The 8702-nt window shown below is 26.0% G+C and overlaps 2 long non-coding RNA genes across 2 annotated transcripts; both read left to right on the top strand.

Annotated features, from left to right (window-relative positions):
- Positions 1-308: 308 nt before the first annotated feature.
- Positions 309-660, top strand: LOC141392640 (uncharacterized). Its single transcript, XR_012409814.1, has 2 exons — positions 309-446; positions 530-660. It is a non-coding gene; the product is annotated as an uncharacterized lncRNA (long non-coding RNA).
- Positions 661-4821: 4161 nt separating this feature from the next.
- Positions 4822-5105, top strand: LOC141392638 (uncharacterized). The gene is made up of 2 exons (XR_012409813.1): positions 4822-4955; positions 5009-5105. It is a non-coding gene; the product is annotated as an uncharacterized lncRNA (long non-coding RNA).
- The last annotated feature ends 3597 nt before the right edge of the window (positions 5106-8702 follow it).

Here is an 8702-nt window from a genome sequence, read left to right as displayed (position 1 = left end):
TCCGAAAATCTTCTTTGGTAATTGAAAAACATATTTTTGAAAATTCCACGATTGAACCTTGAACACCACGCCTGGTGGTATGCAGGCCCTTGAAAAATATTTTAAAAAATCAAGCAAATGCACGCGCAAAAATCTAAAATGTCATAATTGTATATATTAAAATTCCGTAGAATTTTTTTAATGCATTTTATACAATTTTGTTGCCATGACTCGTTCGTTAACTAACTAATGCGATTTTGGGAACGAAAACATGCCAAGCAATTAATTAGATTTCCAAACAATTTGTTTTTTTTTGTAATTCATTGTATGTCGGCTGGGAAACTTTAAATAGACGCAAATAGAACTTCCCATTCTCTTCCAATTAGAACGTCATGAAGTTTCTAGCAATCATAGTCGGCTTGATGGCCTTGGTCGGTTTCTCGGAAGCAGGATTTATGGCTGGATGGGTAGGAGTCATTACAAAATAATAATAATAATTATTATTATTTATTATTTAAATTATGATATTAATTTTGCAATTTTATTACAGAAACATCCACGTAATTGATAATCATCGTTCTCTTTGTTCGCATGAGCTCGAGGATATAGAACCTCGTTAATATGCAACAATGGTTAGTTATTCCTACAAATAGAAAACAATTCTTCTAACAAAGTTCAGAATATTTGTTTTAATTTCTTGGGCCTAAAACAGCATAACAACAAACATATCAAGTTTCAAAAATATTTAGTCTTAAGACGACATTTTAAACTATTTTTAGCAAATGGCTCAATGTGAAAATTGTTAAGTTCTAATCGAGTTGTTTGCCATAGTTTCAATATACCCCTTAGTTCAAGGTTTTAATTTACCCTTAAAGTGAATAAACTTGAGTCTGTCACAATACGTTTGATAAGATTGATCAAATCATGAAGTGATCAAAAGTAATCCATACCAGATTCCATGATATTTTAAGTACAACTCAATGGTGGCTGGTGACGTATGATTTGTGTCACTACTTATACGCCGCAGGATCCTTCAGTGTTCTGGCCTTTTTCTAAAAACCACATAGTAACTAATTATGAAAAATAATTTAAATTACTTCGTATTCTCGATCATGAACTTTTTGGATTTTAGAGAAATGTTATGTCCAATATAGAGCTTGAAAATAGTATACAAATTGTTAAGCATAGGAAGACTTTCTCAGAGAACACTTCTTGGAATTCCCAACTGTTAGCCAATTACCCAATAATTTGTATAAATATTTATTTATTTTAATTTGTATAAATAATATTTTTTCATCCATCGTCAGACTAATAAACGTCGATTTTTTAAAGACTATTTTTTCATCCATCGTCTGACTAATAAACGTGGATTTTTTAAAGAATATTTTTTCATCCATCGTCTGACTAATAAACGTGGATTTTTAAACAATATTTTTTTCACTCATCGTCAGACTAATAAACGTGGATTTTTTAAAGAATATTTTTTCATCCATCGTCTGACTAATAAACGTGGATTTTTTAAAGAATATTTTTTTCATCCATCGTCAGACTAATAAACGTCGATTTTTTAAAGACTATTTTTTCATCCATCGTCTGACTAATAAACGTCGATTTTTTAAAGAATATTTTTTCATCCATTATCACAACAATAAAGCGTGGATTTTTTAAAGAATATTTTTTCATCCATTATCACAACAATAAAGCGTGGATTTTTTAAAGAATATTTTTTCATCCATTATCACAACAATAAAGCGTGGATTTTTTAAAGAATATTTTTTCATCCATTATCACAACAATAAAGCGTGGATTAAGAAAATTTGAATTTCTCTTTATAACTCAAGACAACCTGTACAAAAAGCAAACATGTATTGGAATTAATGACGATTAATTAAATTAATTAACGATTAATTAAATTAATTAAATCTCACAAATAATGGCCTTCGCCCCTAAAAAGGCAAAAACTTAAAAATAAAACATTCAGCTGAGCCCGGCTGGGATTCGAACCTGGGTCGTCGCCAACTAACAGACAATGTTGCTGACGTCTTAGCGTTCTAAACCACAATCCACTTAAAAAATCTTTCGATATGAAAGACATATATACAGTCTACGATGGAAAAAAGCCATCGACTGTAATATGAAATGCAACATTGAAAAAATTGATTTCTGGAATAGAAGGGGGACAAATGAGTCGTCTTTGGAAATAAAAACAAGTAAGAAAAGCGTTAAGTTCGGTCGGGCCGAACTTTTTATACCCTCCACCACAAATTTCAGCCATTTCGGTGGATTGATGTGGCCACAACCTTCAAAATACCGAAATTCAAAAAGTACCGTTCTATGGGGGCTATATGATGGCGTGGACCTATACCTACAAATTTCTGGGGGAAAGTTTTATACGCCTAAAGAAGACTAAATACCAAATTTCAGCCATATCGGTGTGATAATGAGGCTAAAACGTTCAAAATATCTAAAATCGGGAGATATTGTATTATGGGGGCTATATCAACACGTGGACCTATATAAACGTTTTATGGTAGAAATGTTTCTTAGCCTCTGGAAACACAAAATACAAAGTTACAACCGATTCCTTGGTCAAATGGGTCTAATACATTCAAAATATATTAAAATGACGCGTACTTCATAAGGGGTCTTATATGGGGACTATACCAAAACGTGGACCTATATAACCCAACTTTGGTGGAAATGTTTTCTGGCCTCTGAAGACACAAAATACCAAATTACAACCAATTCTGTGGTCAAATGGGTCTAATACATTCAAAATATATTAAAATGACGCGTACTTTATATGGGGCCTTATATGGGGGCTATACCAAAACGTGGACCTATATAACCCAACTTTGGTATTAATATTTTTTGGCCTCTGGAGACACAAAGTACCAAATTACAACCAATTCGGTGGTAAAATGGGCCAAATATCTTAAAAATTCGTTAAAACGACGACGCGTCACGCGTCATTTTGTATGGGGGCTATACGAAAGCGTGGACCTACATAGCCCGCTTTCAATACCAAAAGTCCTACGTAAATATAACATATTTTCCCAAAATTTCATTAACCTACGTCAATCCGTTCGGACGCTAGAGTGATTTCCACAGACGGACAGACGGACAGACAGACAGACGGACGGACATGGCTATATCGATGTAGAATTGCACGCTGATCAAGAATATATATACTTTGTGGGGTCTACAATGATTATTTCGAGTAGTTACAAACGTAGTGACAAACTTAATATACCCCCATCCTATGGTGGAGGGTATAAAAAAAATAAAAAAAAAGCTTCAATTTGAACTTCACTAATGCAAAATTGCAATCTTGGATGTATAAATAGGAGCTCCAAATGGCGAAAATTGTCTAGCAACAACAACAACATCTAATATGCCTGATGATGTTAGCCTAACCAGCTAACGAAACGATCGTCGCATAGTGGTTGATGTGTGTGTGTGTAGGACTTCGCTAGATATCAATTTTTCAATGTAATCTCCTTAGGTCATAAAAAGCTCGATTAATTAAATTAATTAAATCTCACAAATAATGGCCTTCGCCCCTAAAAAGGCAAAAACTTAAAAATTAATGACCTTATGTTATTTAAATTGTTTTGTCTTTTCTATTTCTTGGTAGTAACAAATTTAACCACATTTTGTAAACTTCAAATATAACATCATGAAGTTTGCATCGTTTTTAATCACTCTAATGGCCTTACTAGGCCTTTCGGAAGCAGAATTCTTTGGTAGGGTAGGATTTATACACGTCATACAAGGATAAAAGCAAAGAAGTAAAATAATTATATGACATTTTATTACAGAGACAAAAACCCATGTATTTTTCACGCATTTAGTGACCAATATGTGTGATGCATTGCTCTTGTTGCGTGTGAGAAAAAATTTTCCAAATACACAAAGACGATTTTTTAATTAGAATTATAAAAATTGGCTTTTTACTGGTGGTCGTTGAGAAATAGATTTTGAAGATACAAAAAAATTAAGATACGATGCAAGTAAATTTTAAGACCCATTAAAGGTGTATTTATAAAATAATTTTCAAGACCATTAAAAGTGGATTTTTTAAAATAATGTTTAAGACAATTCAACGTGGATCTTTTAAATAATTTTAAGACCATTAAACGTGGATTTTTAAATAATTGTTAAAACCTTGTAACGTGGATTTTTAAAATAAATAAAAAAAGACCATTTGACGTGGATATTTTAAATAATTAAAAAAAAAATTAAGACCATTAAGCATGGATTTTTAAAATAATTGTAAGACCATTAAATGTGGATTTTTAAAATAATTTTAAAGACCATTTAACGTGAATTAAAAAAAATGAGACCTTTTAACGTGAATTCAAGAAAAAATGAGGCCATTTAACTTGGATTTTTAAATAATTTTTAAGACCATTTAACGTGGATTTTTTAAATAATTTTTAAGATCATTAAAAGCAGATTTTTTAAATAATTTTGAAAACCATTAAACGTGGATTTTTAAAATAATTTTTAAGACCCATTAAACGTGGATTTTTAAAATAATTTTTAAGACCCATTAAACGTGGATTTTTAAAATAATTTTTAAGATCAAAATATAAATAAATATCATGCACATCAGAGAAACAAGCATAGACTTCAAAAATTCTTCATGGGCTCAGGCCAAGAAATTTCCAAGAATATTTTTTCAGTTTCGTTCTTTCGATGTACCTTGAAATATTTGTCGATGTCGGTCACGTAGTATTTTATTAGTCCAAAAATAGAAACTATTTCCGAACATGTTCAGAAATTTATAAGCAAATTGCATTGAAATTACGCCCCTAATTTTTTTTCAAAGTGAAAAATTTTCTGCTTATAAATTCACAAATAATATTGAAAATAGGTTTCATTAAGTTTCCAATTGGTACAGCATGAAGTTTATTTCTGGTGTAGGTGCATTACTAGCCATAGTTTTGATAATGGATCCCGATTTACAGCCGGTATGATTCACTGTGAATAATAATAGAAAATATTTAACACCATTTAATTGTAGATGCCTTGGGAATATTGAGAAGGGATGAGTATGCGGTAATGCCTAAATGTAAAATCAAAGAAGTAATAAAGTATTTCATTACAATTCTATGAACATACATATGCATATGTGTGTATTTTTTTTTTTTTTTTGACTTGGAAAATATCTGCACTTAAAAATAATTTTAAAAAACGTTTAACAGTCTTCAAAAATTATTAAAAAAGGCTGAAATTAAAAAAAAAAAAATTTTAAAAATCCACGAGTTATTGAAAAATATTTTTTAAAAATCCACGAGTTATTGAAAAATATTTTTTAAAAATCCACGAGTTATTGAAAAATATTTTTTAAAAATCCACGAGTTATTGAAAAATATTTTTTAAAAATCCACGAGTTATTGAAAAATATTTTTTAAAAATCCAAGAGATATTGCAAAATATTTTTTAAAAATCCACGAGTTATTGAAAAATATTTGTTAAAAATCCACGAGTTATTGAAAAATATTTTTTAAAAATCCAAGAGATATTGCAAAATATTTTTTAAAAATCCACGAGTTATTGAAAAATATTTTTTAAAAATCCACGAGTTATTGAAAAATATTTTTTAAAAATCCACGAGTTATAGAAAAATATTTTTTAAAAATCCACGAGTTATTGAAAAATATTTTTTAAAAATCCACGAGTTATTGAAAAATATTTTTTAAAAATCCACGAGTTATTGAAAAATATTTTTTAAAAATCCACGAGTTATTGAAAAATATTTTGTAAAAATCCACGAGTTATTGAAAAATATTTTGTAAAAATCCACGAGTTATTGAAAAATATTTTTAAAAAATCTACGAGTTATTGAAAAATATTTTTAAAAAATCCACGAATTATTGAAAAATATTTTTAAAAAATCCACGAGTTATTGAAAAATATTTTTAAAAAATCCACGAGTTATTGAAAAATATTTTTAAAAAATCCACGAATTATTGAAAAATATTTTTAAAAAATCCACGAGTTATTGAAAAATATTTTTTAAAAATCCACGAGTTATTGAAAAATATTTTTTAAAAATCCACGAGTTATTGAAAAATATTTTTTAAAAATCCACGAGTTATTGAAAAATATTTTTTAAAAATCCACGAGTTATTGAAAAATATTTTTTAAAAATCCACGAGTTATTGAAAAATATTTTTTAAAAATCCACGAGTTATTGAAAAATATTTTTTAAAAATCCACGAGTTATTGAAAAATATTTTTTAAAAATCCACGAGTTATTGAAAAATATTTTTTAAAAATCCACGAGTTATTGAAAAATATTTTTTAAAAATCCACGAGTTATTGAAAAATATTTTTTAAAAATCCACGAGTTATTGAAAAATATTTTTTAAAAATCCACGAGTTATTGAAAAATATTTTTTAAAAATCCACGAGTTATTGAAAAATATTTTTTAAAAATCCACGAGTTATTGAAAAATATTTTTTAAAAATCCACGAGTTATTGAAAAATATTTTTTAAAAATCCACGAGTTATTGAAAAATATTTTTTAAAAATCCACGAGTTATTGAAAAATATTTTTTAAAAATCCACGAGTTATTGAAAAATATTTTTTAAAAATCCACGAGTTATTGAAAAATATTTTTTAAAAATCCACGAGTTATTGAAAAATATTTTTTAAAAATCCACGAGTTATTGAAAAATATTTTTTAAAAATCCACGAGTTATTGAAAAATATTTTTTAAAAATCCACGAGTTATTGAAAAATATTTTTAAAAAATCCACGAGTTATTGAAAAATATTTTTTAAAAATCCACGAGTTATTGAAAAATATTTTTTAAAAATCCACGAGTTATTGAAAAATATTTTTTAAAAATCCACGAGTTATTGAAAAATATTTTTTAAAAATCCACGAGTTATTGAAAAATATTATTTAAAAATCCACGAGTTATTGAAAAATATTTTTTAAAAATCCACGAGTTATTGAAAAATATTTTTTAAAAATCCACGAGTTATTGAAAAATATTTTTTAAAAATCCACGAGTTATTGAAAAATATTTTTTAAAAATCCACGAGTTATTGAAAAATATTTTTTAAAAATCCACGAGTTATTGAAAAATATTTTTTAAAAATCCACGAGTTATTGAAAAATATTTTTTAAAAATCCACGAGTTATTGAAAAATATTTTTTAAAAATCCACGAGTTATTGAAAAATATTTTTTAAAAATCCACGAGTTATTGAAAAATATTTTTTAAAAATCCACGAGTTATTGAAAAATATTTTTTAAAAATCCACGAGTTATTGAAAAATATTTTTTAAAAATCCACGAGTTATTGAAAAATATTTTTTAAAAATCCACGAGTTATTGAAAAATATTTTTTAAAAATCCACGAGTTATTGAAAAATATTTTTTAAAAATCCACGAGTTATTGAAAAATATTTTTTAAAAATCCACGAGTTATTGAAAAATATTTTTTAAAAATCCACGAGTTATTGAAAAATATTTTTTTAAAAATCCACGAGTTATTGAAAAATATTTTTTAAAAATCCACGAGTTATTGAAAAATATTTTTTAAAAATCCACGAGTTATTGAAAAAAAATTTTTTAAAAATTCACGAGTTATTGAAAAATATTTTTTAAAAATCCACGAGTTATTGAAAAATATTTTTTAAAAATCCACGAGTTATTGAAAAATATTTTTTAAAAATCCACGAGTTATTGAAAAATATTTTTTAAAAATCCACGAGTTATTGAAAAATATTTTTTAAAAATCCACGAGTTATTGAAAAATATTTTTTAAAAATCCACGAGTTATTGAAAAATATTTTTTAAAAATCCACGAGTTATTGAAAAATATTTTTTAAAAATCCACGAGTTATTGAAAAATATTTTTTAAAAATCCACGAGTTATTGAAAAATATTTTTTTAAAAATCCACGAGTTATTGAAAAATATTTTTTAAAAATCCACGAGTTATTGAAAAATATTTTTTTAAAAATCCACGAGTTATTGAAAAATATTTTTTAAAAATCCACGAGTTATTGAAAAATATTTTTTAAAAATCCACGAGTTATTGAAAAATATTTTTTAAAAATCCACGAGTTATTGAAAAATATTTTTTAAAAATCCACGAGTTATTGAAAAATATTTTTTAAAAATCCACGAGTTATTGAAAAATATTTTTTAAAAATCCACGAGTTATTGAAAAATATTTTTTAAAAATCCACGAGTTATTGAAAAATATTTTTAAAAATCCACAAGTTATTGAAAAATATTTTTTAAAAATCCACGAGTTATTGAAAAATATTTTTTTAAAAATCCACGAGTTATTGAAAAATATTTTTTAAAAATCCACGAGTTATTGAAAAATATTTTTTAAAGATCCACGAATTATTGAAAAATATTTTTTAAAAATCCACGAGTTATTGAAAAATATTTTTTAAAAATCCACGAGTTATTGAAGAATATTTTTTAAAAATCCACGAGTTATTGAAAAATATTTTTTTTTAAAAAGCCACGAATTATTGAAAAATATTTTTTAAAAATCCACGAATTATTGAAAAACAGTTTTTAAAAATCTACGAATTATCGAGACATATTTTTTAAAAATCCGCTAATTATTGAAAAATATTTTTTAAAAATCAACGAATAATTGAAAAATATTTTTTAAAAATCCACGAATTATTGACAAATATTTTTTAAAAATTTACGAATAATGGAAACATATTTTTTAA

This window comes from Musca autumnalis, unplaced genomic scaffold, assembly GCF_047663935.1.
Source record: "Musca autumnalis isolate F117 unplaced genomic scaffold, ASM4766393v1 scaffold_2, whole genome shotgun sequence".
NCBI classification, from domain to species: domain Eukaryota; kingdom Metazoa; phylum Arthropoda; class Insecta; order Diptera; family Muscidae; genus Musca; species Musca autumnalis.
Note: the sequence above shows the minus strand (reverse complement) of the source record. Positions and strands in the feature narration are given on the sequence as shown.